This window comes from Panthera onca, chromosome B2 (genome assembly GCF_046562875.1).
Source record: "Panthera onca isolate mPanOnc1 chromosome B2, mPanOnc1 haplotype 2, whole genome shotgun sequence".
Lineage (NCBI taxonomy): Eukaryota > Metazoa > Chordata > Mammalia > Carnivora > Felidae > Panthera > Panthera onca.
This window is the reverse complement of record NC_138343.1, coordinates 118,610,918-118,628,705: the sequence shown is the minus strand read 5'-3', so window position 1 is coordinate 118,628,705 and position 17,788 is coordinate 118,610,918. Positions and strand designations below refer to the sequence as shown.

General features: G+C 38.1%; 1 long non-coding RNA gene across 5 annotated transcripts in view; it reads right to left on the bottom strand.

The window, feature by feature from the left end:
• Nucleotides 1–17,788, bottom strand: part of LOC132667639 (uncharacterized) — a 303,047-nt gene that overhangs the window by 173,601 nt on the left and 111,658 nt on the right. For 3 of the 5 annotated variants that reach the window (XR_013555765.1, XR_013555766.1, XR_013555764.1), the window contains exons 1-2: nucleotides 17,262–17,484; nucleotides 12,022–12,142 (exon numbers count right to left, since the gene is read on the bottom strand). This is a non-coding gene — a long non-coding RNA (uncharacterized LOC132667639). Of the gene's footprint in view, nucleotides 1–12,021; nucleotides 12,143–17,261; nucleotides 17,485–17,788 lie in introns of those variants that run through there. The other 2 variants (XR_013555767.1, XR_013555768.1) reach the window with 1 other exon arrangement.

Below are 17,788 nucleotides of genomic sequence, written 5' to 3'. Positions count from 1 at the left end.
AAGAGTTTTTATGGGGGGTACTCATTTTAATTTCTCTGCATTTGTGGTATTTCCCATGACCCTATCAATCTAGCCCTAAGAGCCCACCTTCCTCCTGGCCAATTAATCACTCATCAAAGCTGTGTTATCTGCCATCAAAATCCGTAGATAAAATGGAAATTTGATCAATTGCACAGAGCATAATCAGTCATGGTATTCATGATGTTAACTCATGTACTTATAAAGTCTTAAGTCTGAAGAGCAGAACTTTAAAAAAAAAATCTTGACCTACTTGTTTTTAAAAAGTGACAAAAATGGGGTGCCTGGGTGGCTTAGTCCGTTAAGCGACCGACTTTGGCTCAGGTCATGATCTCCTAGTCTGTGAGTTCAAGCCCCACATCAGGCTCTGTGCTGACAGCTCAGAGCCTGGAGCCTGCTTTGAATTCTGTGTCTCCCTCTCTCTCTGCCCCTCTGCCACTCACACTCTGTCTCTCTGTCTCCCTCTCTCTCTAAGTAAATATTTAAAAAAAATTTTTAAAGGTGCCAAGGCATTTCAAAGAGCAGAAGAGTAGAAAATACAAAATGTGAAGGCAGGGTTTTGCAGTGGCCCAGAACCAGACTTGAAGCTCAGTCTCCCTCTATAATTTCCTCATACTAAGTAAAATAGAAAGAGTGAAATCTTCATTTACTTCATTTCCCCTTGTCAAAATAGGCAGAGCTCATTTAAGATCTAGACAGTTACTCTTCTAAGTTTTAAATCAAGAAATGAAGTCTTTCCATCATAGCTACCGATAATGCCACACCTTGCACTGTGACAAGTACAATGAGACATATTAGAAGGTTTGCTGTACAAAGGTATGTGGAGAACTGAAAAATATACTGTCCTTTCTAATTAGTATTACAGTAGTCCAGATGTTAAACAGATGGACCTCACTGTATCATACTACCAAGTTAAAAAACAAGTGGTTAAATTTTTTTTCTCACAAATATAGACATTTCAAATCAGTGTTACTGCAAACACAGGCATGAGCCAGTAGAAAGTGAACAAAAATTAGAAAATTGTCTTATATTAAAATTAGAGCAATTCCCAAAGACTCCATTTACTTTGTACTTAGAAATGGTAAGCTTTGATCTTAGCTTCAGTGAAAAACCACCATTCCAGGTACTATTTCCCTTTTCTTTACACTTTGAACTTTTTAAAACCAATGTCAGCAATTTCATAGCCTCTCCTGCACCTGGAAAAGTGCTGTTTCAGACTTATAGGTTACCCTTCAATTCCCTATTCATTTCACTTCCTTGCTTTAAGTGAAAAGTGGGGGGAAATATTCTCTCTAGTAAGACTATCTTTAGTATATTCTTTGTTTATTCTTATCATTATGGCCATATAGTTTCCTGGATTTAAGTCACTCCCAGATGTTAAAATTGTCAGGATCTTTAAACTACAGACTGTGCCCTTTGCATGATAAGAGAACCATACAAGAAGTGTTTCCAAAAGAAGCATTGACATCTGGTGGGCAGAATGTTGTGTAAGTTTCCAAATAGGAAGGCAAACTTTCCTTTCAGACAGGTTTGAATATCATCTGATTAAGACATAGCACTGAGATGTGACAGATTATAAAAATGATTTTGACAAGTGATTTTAATTTTTAAAGATCAAATAGGAAATGGATATGAAAAGTATCAATAAAGGGGTCAGTGAAACATAAAAAAAACCCTCCTCTTGCCAATAAACAACACTGCCAAGTATATATTTTTTTAATTTCAGCTTTACTGAGGTATAACTGACAAAACAGTGAGATATTTAAAGTGTACATCATGCTGATTTAACGTACGTACGTTGTGAAATGATACCCCCACCTAGTTAACTAATACATCCATCACCTCACATTTCCATTTTCCTTTTTCCTTGTCTTTTCTTTTTTGCTCTTTTCTCCTTTTTCTCTTGTTTCTTTTCCTTTCCTTTCTTTCCTTTTTTCTTCTCTTTTCTTTTGGTGAAAACATTCAAGTTTCACTCTCAGCACATTTCAATTATACAATATAGTATTATCAACTACGGTCACCATGTTGTACCTTAGATACTCAAACCTTATTGATCTTGTAGCTGAAATCTTGCTTGCACCCTTCTACCAACCTTTCCATGTTCCGCTCCCCCCATCCCTGACAACAACTTTTCTACCAGTTTTATGAATTTGACTAAAAAAAATTCCACTTATTTATATGTGACACCATCCAGTATTTGTCTTTCTCTGTCTGGCTTATTTCACTTAGCATATAAGGCCTTCAAGTTCCATCCGTGCTAGGACAAATGGCAGGATTTCCTACTTTCTGTCTTATGGCTGAACATTACATTGTATACACATGTCATGGCTGCTTTATCCATTCACCCAGCTACTGACAGGTTGTTTCCATATCCTGGCTATTGTGAATAATGTTGCAATAAACATGGAAGTGCAGAGATCTCTTAAATATCCTATTTTCATTTCCTTTAGATATGTAGCCAAAAGTGGGTTGGCTGGGTATTTAATTTTTTCAGGAAAACGTCATACTGTTTTCCATAGTGGTTGCACCAATTTACAATGCCATCAAAAATACACAAGGCTTCCTTTTTCTCCACATGCTCACAACTCATCTGTTGTCTTTTTGATGATGGCCCTTCTCACTGGTATAACTAATATCTCGTTGTGGTTTTGATTTGCATTTCGCTTGTGATTAGTGATGCTGAGCACCTCTTTTTTGTACGTGTTAAGCATTTGTATGTCTTCTGTGGAAAAATGTCTTCAGATTCTCTGCCCATTTTTAATCAGATTTGTTTGCTATTGAGTTGTATGAGTTCTTTCTATATTTTAAATATTAACTCTTCATCAGATATGTGATTTCCAAATACTTTCTCCCGTTCCATAGGTTGTCTTTCCATTTTGTTGACCGTTTTCTTTGCTGTGAGACTTTTTCCTTTCATGAAGTCTCACTTGTTAATTTTTGTGCTTTTGTCACCTTGGCTCTGAGCATGCTTTTTGTATGTTTAATATTTTATTTGGTATTATGGGAGACTTGGAGGCACTGACAGAATCGTTGCGTTCAAAGAGTTTACATCTGGGGAGAAAACCAACAGAGCAAACAGAAATAAAGTCAGGTTGTAACTGTGGCACTAGCCATATGTGTACTAAGAACTCAGAAAAAGAGCACAAAAAACCATTTGGTAAGAGTTGTCAGGGAAGAATTCATGGTGGAGGAAGATGGGTAAAAACTGATGGAGTAGGACTGAGGAAGGATTGGGAAAGGGTTGATGAGAGGGTAAGGGCTGGATGAATAAAGGCCATAAAGACTCCAAGGTGTTGGGGTAATGGGAGATTACGGAGGATACTGGTTTGCACAGAGAAATGCTGCATGTGGAAAGTGGAAGGATATCAGATTGGAAGGGAAGAGTTGAGCTAGATATAGTCCAGAGAGGACTAAAACCTGTGATAAGTAATGAAGGGCTACTGTGCTTTCTTTAATACAACTTCAGCCATAAATAAGAAAAGCCAGTTTGAAACTTTTTGTGGAACTCTTAAAAATGTTCCACAAATTGGAGCCTGCCTGGAAAATAGTCTAAAATCAGTACTTACTTAAAACCTGAGTTCTAAATTTTTGTTAATAAATGAAACGAATTTTGCCTAAGCCAGTATCTTATTCCAATAGCATCAATTATGCTACCTAATACCATTGGATATTTTGTGTTTGAAGCATTATTCTACACATACATAGCCTCTACAGAGGCTAAAGTTATACACAGACTCAAAAAACTTGTTTATTCACTCCCTCATCCATGAATTCCTTCATTCCACATTTCCATTACTCTGTCAAGTGCTGTACTAGGCAGTTGGGATGCAAAGAGAAAAGAAAAACAGTCCAGTGAGACCGAGTCAAGTGGGAAAGATAAACATATAAACAGAGGAAACAAAAAAAAAAAACTGTGTGAAAGAAGAAAATTCCACTGCAGCACCTCTTTTAATAAGGAAGGTAATTTAATTTTTAGCAACTTCTTATCAGAGATCAAAGTAATACAAAAGATAGAGGCATTTCCGGGTATCCAAAGAGCAGGGTTTCTATAAAAGCTACTACTCAATGCTTGTTACCAAAATGTCACAACATCAGAATGAACAGGAGGCCAGAGGTGTTTAATCTTGAAGCCTCTGTATAGGCAGTGATGGTGGGCACAGCACCTAGAAGGAACACATGTGCCGTAGCCAACTGTTCCAGTCTCGGCAGAAAATGGTAACAATGAGATAGGTGCTCTTCTGCTCTCCAGAAACTCCTGGAAAATGCTTAGCGCTGCAACTGATAGGTCACTGTTAGTTTCACCGAAGGATGATAGTTTTAAATAAGCAAAGAAGCTGTGTGGTGGTCTTCCTTCAGGCCATCTATACCCTTGGTCAGTCTCATTCCATAAAGCAGCTTAGGAAGGTATAGAGTCAGATCAAGGGTCTACCACTCTCAAGTTATCTTACCACATGGTTACTGGGGCTGGCATTTTAATGGACTCAAATCTTTCTATTAGAGATAAAGCCAAAGGTTTGAATGAAGATGCCTAGTGGAGATAATGCACATTACTGGAATTTATTCACACTCATGTAAACTGGAATCCATCAACCACATTATAAAGGCTGGTATCACATTCTGTTCGGTTTACACAAGAGGGGAAGGTTAGAAAGCAGTTGGAGAGAAAGTGCTGAGAGAAGTCAAGAATGTGGAAGTTGAGGCCTGTGGAAATGGAACATGAATTTCATCAACTTCATAGTCTGGTTTGAGATTCACCGTGTACCTCTGAATGTGTGTTAAGTCTATGCCGTTCATGCACACTGGGTACTTTGTGCAGCTCATCCCACCAGTTAAGGATCACATCACGTTGCAGAAGTCAGCCCTGCTATCCATAATTAAAAAGATTTCCTTTGTTTTTTTTTTTAAACAAAAGAGTGTGTTAACTCAAGATTATTTATGGACAAAGAATAATGTTTAAAGGTAGGTAGGGCCTCCAAAGAGGACAACTTGGGTTCAAATCCCGGATCCTTTTCTTCCAAGGCTGTATGACCTGGAGAATGTAACCTGACCACTCTGTGTCCAAGTTCTCATCTGTAGAAACAAATCAAACTAGTATCTAACTCAGAGGATTGCTATCATGGTTAAAAGAGAGAATACAGAGGGGCTCTTAATGTAAATAAAGCTCTCAATTCATATCTGTTATAGTTATTTTCCATAGAACATTGAAAATGTCATCCAAGGTAAGGGAATTGACTTACTTGATGCAAAATTAGGCACGTTCCGGTAAAAAAGGAAGACTGGCTAACTTAGTAGGATAACTAGACATTTACATTGTACTCTGCAAGCTATTCTAGAATATTTTGCACTTTTACAAGAGCTATAAAATATGATATCAGTATCTAACCCTGGAAATATCTGAACAACATGCTAGAATCACAGGATCTTTCCTGAAGACTTCCAAATTGAGCCGCTCAAACACTTATGTCAGAGCAGTACAGGAGATCGATGGTAGGCTGAGGTAAAGTCCAAAGTCTACTTGTAGCAAGTAAAAATTTCTTTTATGTCTCCTTTACACTTTGTGTTACACACCAATATATATCTGCTTAAGTACAGAAAGTTTTCACACACACACAAAAAACAAAACAAAACAAAAAACAGATGCCCTAGGAAGATTTACTTTGTTCATCCCGGGGTATCAATTGCCAGTGACCTGGCATGGGTTCCCACAGGTTCAGTTATTCCAATTTGATAAGCATGACAACAGGAAATATAAATAGAAGTCCAATTAGCATACTGTCACTGAAAAAGATTACACAAATTATTTAACACAGAGGTATGAACTAGGAGGCACAGTGCGGATAAATCTTGAATATTCTGGTTCTCTGATAATTTTCATGTGTATCAACAATTTGAAAAGAATTAAAATGTGATTAAGTGTACTTTTAATTTGGAGAATTTTATTTGTTAATTTATTCAGAAGGTATATCTGATTCTCAACATAACTGAAAGTTATCATATAGGTCTTCAATTAATGCCTCAGGTTGCCCAAATCACTCTCATCAAAGTTTTCAGGTTTTTGTATAAAGAACATTTTACAGTATGTAGTTTTAAAATACATGGTCATTTGTTTTTTCTTTCTTTCTTTATTTTTTTAGTGGATCAGGTTAGGCCATGGAAAAGACAGGGAAATATGGGAAATACCTAAAAGATATAAGCAAATCTAGTTAAGTTTTGACATTCTTTACAAAGTAAGAAGAAAAAGCAGTGAGTAGCCATTAATAGCATAAAACTCTGCCTTGCTGTGCTCAGACAGGAAACAAAGTTAATTAACAAAGTACTGATCAAAAAAAAAAAAAAAAAAGGACTGATTATAATAATCTATATATTTATCCAGAAGTTCATGCTCATATTTCTCAATAAGAAGCGTTAAAAATATCTGCTCTTAGTGTTAAGTTTCTGACTTCAGCTCAGGTCATGATCTCATGGTACGTGAGCCCCACATTGGGCTTTCTGCTGTCAGCGCAGAGCCCCCTTCAGATCCTCTGTCCCCCTCTCTTTCTGTCCTCTGCTCATGCTCACTTTCTCTCTCTCTCTCAAGAATAAACATTTTTTAAAAATTAAAAAAAAAATATCTGATCTGATTAGCTGGACCTTTTCCAATTCCTTGTGGAATTATGCAGGGTATATGATGTCTCTTTGGGCACATAAAATGGATCATTTCCATCAGTCATTTCAAAATACAAAAATGGACTAGTTTCATGGCAGAGAAGTTAATTCATGGGTATCATTTTGGCAGTGGCACAAGGGTAAAAAATAATCTCTCTCTACAGAAACCAAATGCAACAAGGAAATTCTAATTGAATCACATGTCTTACATTACATGGATATGAGCCACATTGTTTTGGTCACATTTATTTTCCATCACCTTTATCAAAATAAGGTATCACATTACAGTTAAATTCCAAAGGTGCTTATTCCCCACAAATCAAAACTAAATAAAATTAATTTATCAAAATAACTATATGGATTTCTGGATACACATGTTGATTTCAACACACAGGTTTATCATTGCTTCAACCCAAAGCCTCCCTAAACTATCATTAATGGATATAAACAAACATAAAGCAATGAAGATAAAAATAAGAGAAGATTAAAATAGATGAGAGATGGCGTAGAACTGAACCCTGCTTGCAAGTGCTCAGATCAAAAATAGCATTATCCATGATTCCACAGTTTTGCTAATACTTATATCCTACCCGTCGGGAAATCCTGTTAGATCTACCATCAAAATAGATCGAGAATTTTGACATTTTTCACCATTTCCACCGCTCCACACTAGTCAAGGCTACCATCATCTCTTGCCTAGGTTATTGCAGTAATCTCTTCTTCCTTAGCCTCCCCTAGGCCACCGCTGCGCATTCTCCGCATAGAAGCCAGAAAGAAGCCAGATTGCTTCTTTCAAGAACATCACTCGTGTTTAAACACTCCACTGTCTTCCTTCCTGACTGAGAGGAGAAGCCTTGTTTTCACAATGGCCCACAATGCCTTACCTGGTCTGGACTCCCGTTCCTGTCCTGCTCCTGACCTTATCTTGCTAACCCACTTGGACCATAATGGCCTCCCGCCTCAAACATACTAGCTACACTCCTGCCTCGGGCTTCATGTGCTGCCCCTTCTGCCTGGGGTACACTTCTCCCTAAAATTACTGTAGCTTCACTCTCTCCTTGATATTTTTTCCGACGCACCTTAAGTGCAATCTCAATCTTTATATATCTGACATCCATTAGCCCACTTCATTTCTTTTCCATAGCACGTATCACTAACATGCTACATAATTTACGCATGTACAATATCTGTCTTACCGGCAGAATGTAACCTCCTGAAAGCAGGGATTTTTGAACATTTTTAATCTCTCATGTATCACCTACACCTACAATACCTAAACCAATTGGTACTCACAATAAGAATGCCAGGTAAAAGGCAGGATGACCAACTAACCTCAGATAAACAGCAGATAATGTCTGAGTACAGAGAGATCCCATCTGCTGTTTGTGTAGAATTCAAATCTAACTGGGTATCCTGGGATTTTATTCGCCAAATCTGGTCATCCTAACTGCAAGACAGTTGTCAAATGAATGAATAAGAATTTTGGAGGCTGAAAAGCTGAGGGGATAATGGTAGATAACTTAGCAACTTACAGAAAATTAAGTGCTAAACATCAACAGGGCTGGACGAAAAGAGGACAGGAATGAGGAAGCCACGAAAGAGAGATAACCTGTGGCACACGCAATCCCGGAAACTATAAGGAATTAAAGGCATTAAGTGATCCCAAAGTGGGGGGTATAAAAATGCATGGGAGTGGACAGTGGGGGAACTCAAAACAGGAGGAGTAGATTGAAGTCTTTAAAAGAAACAGGCACTTATTAATTTATCTTATGTTTATTTAATTTTGAGAGAGTGAGCAGGGGAGGAGCAGAGAGAGAGGGGAACAAAGGATCCAGAGCCGGCTCTGCACTGATAGCAGCGAGTTCGATCCAGGGCACAAACCCATGAATCCTGAGATCATGACCTGAGCAGAATTTGGGCACTCAACTGACTGAGTCACCCAGGTGCCCTGAAAAGAAACAGACATTGAAAACTATCCACATCCTGGGGCGCCTAGGTGGCTCAGTGGGTTAAGCTTCTGACTTCGGCTCAGGTCATGATCTCAAGGTTCCCGAGTCTGGCTCTGTGCTGACAGCTCAGAGCCTGGAGCCTCCTTCAGATCTGTGTCTCCCTCTCTCTCTGCCCCTCCCTCACTCGCTCGCTCTCTCAAAAAGAAATAAATAAACATAAAAAAAATGTATAAAACTACCCACATCCTGACCAGATAGATGACTGCCTGTTTTACTCAAGCAAAGAACTAAAGTTTTACCTTCTCTCTCTCTCAAAAATAAATAAACATAAAAAAAAGGGAAATGTATAAAACTACCCACATCCTGACCAGATAGATGACTGCCTGTTTTACTCAAGCAGAGAACTAAACTTTTACCTTATATAGAAAATGAATCATAAAAATACAATAGAAAAAACAATTGCACAGCAATTTTGATAAAATGTAACAGAAATTCATTATAAAAGCTATTAGCAAACAGCAATAGACAGGGATTTCCCTAGCCTGATAATAGATCTCCACAAAAACCTTCAGTAAACGTAATACTTACTGGTGGACAATGGACAGCTTACCTCAGAGTTTAGAGATAGAACAAATGTGTTCGATAAAACCACATCTATTCACTATCTAGTTAAAAAATGAAAGAAAAAAGAATGAAACATATAAGAATCAGAATACATGATTGTGAATGTAAAAAATCTAAATTTTTATTGATAAGGCATTGACAGAATTAGTAAGTGAATCTAACAAGGTTTCTGGGTATAAAAATCATTTGTATTTGCATATGCTAGCAAAAACAGTTGGAAAATGCAGTTTTAAAAAAAATGATAACACAAGACCATAAAGTATTGAATATGTAGGAATAAATTTAACAAAAGATGTGTAAGACTTCTGTATAAGACTATAAAATATTACTGAAATTTAAAAGATTTTAATAAATATTCATGAATTAGTTGAATCAATACTGTAAAACTTTGAATATCCTTAAATTAATTTACAAATTTGATAACATCCAACTAAAATCTTAATAGGTATTTCAACAGAAACTGAAAATCTGGTGCTAAAATTTGTATGAATACAGCAAGGGTCAAGCACAGTTAAACAATTCTTGAAGAAAAATAAAGTTGGGGAACTCACACTACCAGATTTCAAGATTTACTGTGAGGTTATGGTAAATAAGAGGGTGGTATTTGCACATGAGCAAACAGACCAGTGGAAAAGAAGACAGAATCTAGAAACAGTCAGTCAAATATATGGTCTCTCGATTTATGACAACCAAAAACCAATTCCATGCGAATTGTGATGTGTAAATATGAAAGGCAAAGCCATAAAGATTTAAGCAGGTAAAGATTATCCTCAAGAATTAAGGAGGAACAGACTTCTTAAACAGCGCCAAAGAACACATTCACCAGAAAGGAAAACTATGAAAAACTGGATTTCATTAAAATTAAGCAATTTTACTCATCTAAACAACAGTAAGACAGTGAAGTCACAGAGTGGGAGAAGATATTTGCTATATATATATATATTATGAAGACCTCATGCACAGAACAGAACTAAGAAAGTAAAAAAAAAAAAAAAAAAGCGAATGGCTGTCTAATAAGCATTAGGTAAGGTATTCACAATAATTAACCTACAGAGAGATGTCAGTTAAAGTGGTGAGTTTCCTCTCCCTCATCAGAATGGCTAATATTTAAACAAACAAACACGCCCAGCGGTACCAAGTGTCAGGGAGGACGCAGAATTACTGCGGCTTTCCCACGCTGCTCACTGAACGTAACCACGAGCAACCACTTTGGAAAAGTGCCAAAGAACATATGTACACCCGAGCAATTCCACTCATAGCTATACACCAAATGGAAATGAATGTATATGTTCACTAAGAGACTTCTATAAGAATGCTCACAGCAGCATTATTTGTGATGACCCCAAATTTTCAACAACTCAATTGTCCATCAATAAATAGACTGGATAAGTTGTAGTACAGTCATAAAATTAAAAAAAAAATTTTTTTTTAAAGCTACTGGGGCACCTGGGTGGCTCAGTCGGTCAAGCATCCGACTTGGGCTCAGGTCATGATCTCCCGGTCACTGAGTTCAAGCCCCTCATCGGGCTCTGTGCTGACAGCTTGGAGCCTGGAGTCTGCTTCAGATTCTGGGTCTCCTTCTCTCTGCCCCTCTCTTGCTCACACTCTGTCTCTCTCTCTCTCTCTCTCTCTCTCAAAAATAAATAAATGTTAAAAAAAAATTTTAATTCTACACATGAAAATATGTGTAAGGTTCACAAATATGATGTCATGCAAATAAATTCATAGACAAAAGAATATATACTATATGATTCCATTTACCTAAAATTCAAAAACAGACAAAGCTAATTTATAAAAATAAAAGGATAGAGGCTATTATAGTTAAGTGGCTGATGCCTTTACAAAGGGTCAGAAGGTTCCTGGGGCTCTGGTAATAGTCTTTGTCTTGATTTAGATGATAGTTACATGAACATGTTTAGTTTGTAACAACTCCTCACACTGTATTACTTATAATTTGTGCTTGTAATTTTTCTGTATGGGTATTACACTTAAGTAAACATTTTCCAAATGAAAAAGCACTGCTGAACAAGAAAGAAAGAAAAAACACCAGGGTCCAACCAGGAAGAGGAAGCAGTTAATGGAGGGATAAATGAAGGTTGAAATGAAATAGTGCCCTGAGGGCATTTGCTCATCCCAGGAACTTAGAGTGCAGTGACTTTTTACTTTTAGATACTTGCAAGATGGTGAGTTAAAATGTGACAGCTCAGAGCCTGGAGCCTGTTTCAGATTCTGTATCTCCCTCTCTCTCTGTCCCCTCCCCTGCTTGTGCTCTGTTTCTCAAAAATGAATAAATGTTAAAAAAAAAATTAAGATTCTGGCCATAAAGATGGACCTTTCCAGACCGGGGGCAGGAGAGAGCTCCTAGAAAATATTTATCTCCTGATGAGAAGGGTCAAGAAAACTTCTTTATCTTTGTGTGGGCTTGAGGGGAAAATATTCAAAACTACAGTTGTTGGTTTTTCATATTCATTTAGTTTTGAGAGAGAGACAGAGAAAGAGCACACAAGCAGGGGATGAGTAGATAGAGAGGGAGACAGAGGATCCAAGGTGGGCTCTGTGCTGAGAGCCTGATGCAGGGCTTGAACCCAGGAACCATGAGATCATGATCTGAACCAAAACCAAGAAATGGACACTTAACTGACTGAGTCACTCAGGCACCCCCAAAACTACAGGTTTATCGGGTTCAAACTGGTTACCTGTGGGATCTGAGGAAACTCAAAATAATTAAAGCATTACTAGGTAAATCATGTCCCAGGATGCTTGGCTAAAGGAAACAATATCCTACCTGAAGGAATACACACAGTTCAGGTGTCACAAAATTATGCAGATAACCTTCTACAGAAGAACGAGTATGACCCCTGGGCTTCGCATGGGGCTGGTGTCCTGTGCTGTGTGTACAAATGAACCTGTGGCGGGGGGGGGGGGGGGGGGGGGGGGGGGGGAAGGGGGAGGGGGAAGGGAAAAAAAAGAAAATTTGTCTAAAACATATAGGTAAATTACACATATTGATATATAAATCTTCAGTTAATGTAGGGGGCAACAGTTGTATGCTATGTTTTTAATAATATGTGTAAAAATGGTTTCTTTTTAGAGCTAAAGGATGAAAACAATGAGTCCAATTCATAGGCGACATCTCACGGCTAAAAAACTCTAAGAGTACCTATCCTGTTTACTAGGTATATGGAACTGGGAAAACCTCGATATGTTAGAGGCTGGGAAGACCAATATCTGGCCAAATGAAAAGGCAAGTTTATTAGGATGGTGATTATCCAATAAAAGGTAAAACCATATATTCTTTGTTCTCATACACATCTTTATAGAATATACTCCTTATAAGGACTTTTAAACTTAATAAGCAATTGTGAATGGATTTCTGTTATCCCTAGGCAACACAGAAGGCCACTCTACCCAGGTTTTCCCCCCTTTCTATGCAAATAGGCTTGCAAACATCTGAGCTAACAGAAAATAACCAAAAAAAAAAAAAAAAAAAGTACCAGCCAAGTTGCTTGGATGCTAGGAGTAAACATACATAAACTGTTCTCTGTTCAGCATGAATGATCATAAATACACACAGTGCAATACAGAAAACTAAAAGTGTGCATTATAAAGATAGCAAGACTCTTGAAAAGTCCAAACAGCTGTAAAAGTACATTTAGCCACTGGGTCAAGGCTATTTTATACCATGAGATCTTTCTTATTTTTGTTCCACTGCTAATAATTCAAGACTGCTTGCCTTACACCAATAATTTGCATTATCTTAGTATCAAACTATGTTACTATTATTTAACTATGTTGAAAGTAACATTATTCGAATTTTTTAATGTTTATTTTTGAAAGACAGAAAGACAGAGCACAAGCAGGAGAGAGGCAGAGAGAGAGAGAGAGAGAGAGAGACAGAGACAGAGACAGAATCTGAAGCAGGCTCCAGGCTCTGAGCCATCAGCACAGAGCCCGACACGGGGTTGAATTTACAAGCTGTGAGATCCGAATCGGATGCTCAACCGAGGCCCCCTAAAATTAACATCATTCTAAGTAAAACAATGACTAGTTTTTATTTTCCAAAGTTTGAAAATATTTTAGGTGTAAAGTTTTCAACTCAAGAATATTGTAGGCTTTTACTTAAACTCAAAATAATTCCTGAACACTTTAATATCCTTTTGTTCTAGATTTTTAAGTCTTTACTTTTTTTTTCAGTGTTTGTATTTATTTTTGAGACAGAGAGTGAGACAGCACACCTGGGAGAGGGGCAGAGACAGAGGAGGACAGAGGATCCAAAGCAGGATCTGAGCTGACAGCAGAGATCCTGATGTGGGCTCAAACTCATGAAGGAAAGATCATGACCTAAGCCGAAGTCAGACACGGAACCGACGGAGCCATTCAGGCACCCCATCAATTTTTAAAAGTCTTTTCAATGTTTTTTAACTCTATGCAAAAGGATTTGTACAGAAGGAAAAAAATTGGTATTTAAAGCAAAAGTAGAAAGCTAATTTCCCTTGAAATCCTAATTCTTAAAAAATAAAGCTGAAAGTTTACCAAAAAATTAGTTTTGAGAACTGTCAAACCCAGATCAGTCTCAAAATAATTTGAATAGTGTGCATTCAAACTCCCTCTGCTTTGATTCAGTACTAGATTAAGATTGTATCTAGAAATCAGGTGGTGTTTCTTACCCGTTTTTTAAAAATAAATGTTAATTTCATAATTGTAAGAGTGGGTAAATAATGGGTAATTCTGTTCCTAGGAATTACTTCAGCAGGACCTGGAAGAGGACACACACTTTCATATGGACAAATTAGAGAGAGAGAAGAAGAGAGAGAGGCACATGGATGTAGCATACACTGAAAATTCTGTGTACGTATCTTCTATTTGCTGATTGGGCCAGCTCTCCAACCTCTCTCAGCCACACACAACCTTGCACAACCTCAGAAATCACCGTTCACCCCTGCAGCAGATCCTTGGTAGATTTCATGGAATCTTGCCTTACACAAGCCTGGTTAACCCCCAGCAGAGATCCCAGGCGAATCCTCACACAGAGTTTTGGTGCCCACCCTCTGTGCAGCTTCCTCTTCTCTGAATACCACTGGCTTGCAAATTCCAGATGCTTCAGGCAGCCACAAATTCCAATCTTAGACCCCAAAACTCAGCATGACTGTAAATCTGCTTGGGCTCCCCACCCTGTGCCATGGCAAGAAGCAGTCCCAGGCAAAAAAAAAAACAAAAAAACAACAACAACAACGGGGAAACAGTAGGGCTCACCTCCTGTCTCCTTTATCTCAATGATGTTGTTTATTTTTATAGCAAAATCATAAAATCAAAAGAACGTAGTGTCTGAATGAGGACTGTGAATTTTTTAAACTTCTCTTTGTTTAGTGTCACATTAATAAATTGGAAAAGAATATTTAACTGATTTACAGAAAGGAATCAGAAAATATGAATCCAGTTACACCTCCAGATTTCAACAATTCACCCCACTGAGCTGTTGTTTTCTCTTGACCTTCTCTATGAGGCATCAGAGACTTCTGAGGGGTATCTGTTCACCACAAGAGGTCCCTTAGTAGCTGCTCAACTATTATGCTGTTTCTAGGTAAATAATTATTTAATTATTATTTAATGATTTTACTTAAAAAAAAAAAAGTGTGGCTAATATTTTAATGACATGGGAAAATATCCAATAAAATACTTCTAAGCTAAATGTGTAAAATAACGCTTCACAAAGTAAAAAAAAAAAAAAAAAAAAGCCTAAAAATCAACATTTTTAAATAGGAATATTAAAGGTGTTATTTTACTAATTTTTTCATCATTCTTTTCTAGATCTCCTGTGTCCCATATTAGTAATATGCATAAATAACACTTAAAAGAGCTTCTAATTAATATGCTGTTGAGTCCAATTTCCCCTCTAAGTTCAGGAAGAAATATTTAACATGACAGCAGCTGCCACCAATAGTCGCCTGAGTCTTTGCAATCCGACCACGCCACTTCTGTGACGCGAATGTTCCCCCTCTTCAGTGGCTTCAGTGCCGCTGCTCATTCCTTTCCACACTCCAAGACCTCTCCTTCAAGGTCAAGCTCAGGTTTGACATCTTAGTGAGCTCTTACTCCACCTCTGTCCCCTACTTTCCAAAACCAAGTCTGAAGTAATTTTCCCATCTCAAAACTTCCATGGTCCTTTGTTCTCACACCTCACCCAGTTTGTTGTGCCTTTTTTTTGGGGGGGGGGGGGGGGGGCTTGTTTTCTTTTTCTTTTTCATCTTTTTTTTTCTTTTCTAGAGCAGTTTTAGATTCACAGGAAAATTTATCAGAAAATACCGGAGTTTCTCTGATAAACTTACTTGGAGTGAATGCCTATAAATGATAAATGGTGTTTTCTCCCTTCACAATAACAGACCATGCTATTTCCCGAGATGTCACCCAAATGAGTGACTCATTGTATGTGGGCTTCAAATGACAATTGGAAGAATATGCAATTTTGCATTTGTATGACAATTTAACATCTGCACTATTTTTACCTGTATTTTGTGTACTTGATTTCTTCCAAACAAAAACGCCCAAGTCTCATTGCTGCTCTTTCTCTGGACTCCCAAAGAGAAGGGGCATGCAGTATAAAAGACAGACCCAGGGGCGCCTGGGTGGCTCAGTCGGTTAAGCGTCCGACTTTGGCTCAGGTCACGATCTCACAGTCTGTGAGCTCGAGCCCCGCGTCGGGCTCTGGGCTGATGGCTCAGAGCCTGGAGCCTGCTTCCGATTCTGTGTCTCCCTCTCTCTCTGCCCCTCCCCCATTCATGCTCTGTCTCTCTCTGTCTCAAAAATAAATAAAAACGTTAAAAAAAAAAAATTAAAAGACAGACCCGTTTAGGTTCCACCTTCGTATGATGGGGACTGAAGACCAGGCCCAGGTGGAAGGGCTACCCATTTTCCTAATACTTGAAGAAATTAACAAAATGAAAACGTAAGTGCAAAAAATGCTAAACGCCAAGTCAATGGGACCTGAAAGCTGTAAAATGAGTTTGTAAGAGATGACTCACGGAAGACTGTTTTGGAAGACTTCCAGAACGATTCAGGAGGACAGTCAGGAAAATGATTACCCATTGGAGCAGCTTTTTAGCACCAATAAATTCTGTCTGTTTCAGTAATGGATGCCTTCAAGAACTATTATGAACTGTGACTTTAAAATAAGTGCACATATACACTATTTTTATTACTCTTCCCACAAACCTCTGTTCTCTTTAAGTCCTCAGTCTTGCTCTCGATAGTTTTACACAACACAATCCTTTTCATGAGGACATCGCACAAAATTTATGCAGGATTGCTCTATTTCCAGGCACGTCTATATCTCAGTCCCCCCTAACTGCCCCACTAAAGCCAACATTGGGCTGTCTACATGAGGTTTAGCTCCGCTCCAAGGGGCAGCTGCGAAAATGTAAACACTGCTTTCAGATCGCATCCTGAATCACCACCTTCCTTTCTGGCTTGAAAAAATACCCCTTTCCCAACTGTGTACCGTTCCCCACTCTTAAACCTGGTTTTGGTTAGTAGGAGAAGAAATACAACCTTCATAATAATTAATATGGGCACTGTGCTCTTGACTCTTTCAAAGTAGATCTATAAACATTATACCATCTGACTTTCTAAATAATAATATGAAGGGAGATATTACTTCTATTTTATAAGCGAGCCTCAAGACACACAGCTAGGGTTGAGTTTAAGAATGAGGTCTTTCAATTCCAAATTCAATGCTTTTTCCATCATATTCTTTTGTTCTACCTTATTCAAGTGTTTGTCATTCTCTACATGCTTCTCTATAATAACATAGATTACAATACCTGGGTGGGAGGAGGACACTTTTGGAAAGCACATAACATAGTTTTAACTAATATTTTTTAGGCAAGGGAGCATCTGACAAAATTAGTGATATTGCATTTCTTTGTTAGTTATTTTCTTTTATACATGAGAACCCTGAGCCCCAAACAGGTATCTTACCTAACTCACATAGTACATTGGCAAGAGACAGGATTTAAACTTCAGTCTTACCTGACTCCAAATCCCAAGATCTCCAAATGAACCATCGAACCTTCCCCCAGGGTGGTCTCTGGCAAATCCTACCAGAAGCGAATTCATTTTGTACCAAAAAAACTCAATCTAAGCCTATTCTGATTAAAAGGTCATGATCTGTCCCTGCCCAACAGTAAATCTGAGGCAAAATACATGTTCAGTTAGCACTAACGACGTTTCCTTCTGGAGATTCACTATAATAACAACCGTTCCTTTGGGAAGAGTCCAGTTTTTTAGCCTCCCTGGCCCAGTGTGGGATGACTCAGGTCAGACTACAGCAGCCCCAAACAACCCCTCCTAAACAAGACCTTAAGAACGTTAATGACTCAGGTACTATTGTTCTCAGATGACCTTGGGCTGGGGCCCGGACAATTCACAAGCATAAAAAATTAAGTAAGCAAGATGGAGAAAATGGAGAGGTTTTACTGCTTTCAGGCTCAAGAAAATGTTTTAATGTATCAACTGACTACAGCCAACCTGATAAATGGTAGGCCCCTCTCACATTA